The following is a 914-nucleotide window of genomic DNA, read 5'->3' as shown; positions in this document are numbered from 1 at the left end:
TATATATATATATATATATATATGACGGGTTTCTTTCAGTTGCCGACTACCAAATACACTCACAAGGCTTTGTTTGGCCCGTGGCTATGGTAGAAGACACTTGTCCAAGGTGCCACGCAGTAGGACTGAACCTAGAACACTGGAGTTGGGAAGCAAGCTTCGTACCACACGCCTCACCACACCACCGATAACAGACCCACAAACAAACACCATCATCCACATACACATACACATACACAAATACACACACACTTACGCGTTCTCTCATACACACACACACACACACACATACGCATGCGCTCTTTCATTTTGGGATCACCAATACTTTATTATCATCCCGTCTTTCAAGCTCTTCTTTCAAACTCTTTTCTAATCAGTCGCCATGCTTGACCGCTAAATCCACAATTCTTTTTTATTCTCTTTCTGTTTATTTTCTCTTTATTCCTTTCTGTTCAAGAGCGTAGGCTCGAAACGTAAAAGACTTTTTCACTTTCCCGGGCGTCAAACTAATACACTTCCTTGTTGTTCATATACCTGTCCTCGTCTTTTACTTTTCTATAGATTTTAACTGCGAACCTCTTCGTTGGTTATGTTGAGGCCCAAATATTCTCCAGTTTCACTGGTCCCACTCCCGAACTATACGGTCGGTATATCGACGACTGTATCGGTGCCACCTCTCTCTCCCGCGAACATCTTGACTCGTTCCTCTCTTTCGTTCAATCTTTCCATCCTGCCCTCCACTTCTCCTGTACTGTCTCTGACACCTCTGTCCCCTTTCTCGACATTTCGGTCAGCATCCTCCACTCCGCCCTTAGCACCTCCATCCACTACAAACACACAGACTCACACTCCTATCTCAACTTCTCCTCCTCCCACCCTAGACACACAAAACTTTCCATCCCCTATTCCCAATT

Source organism: Octopus bimaculoides, chromosome 17 (genome assembly GCF_001194135.2).
Source record: "Octopus bimaculoides isolate UCB-OBI-ISO-001 chromosome 17, ASM119413v2, whole genome shotgun sequence".
Lineage (NCBI taxonomy): Eukaryota > Metazoa > Mollusca > Cephalopoda > Octopoda > Octopodidae > Octopus > Octopus bimaculoides.
Note: the sequence above shows the minus strand (reverse complement) of the source record.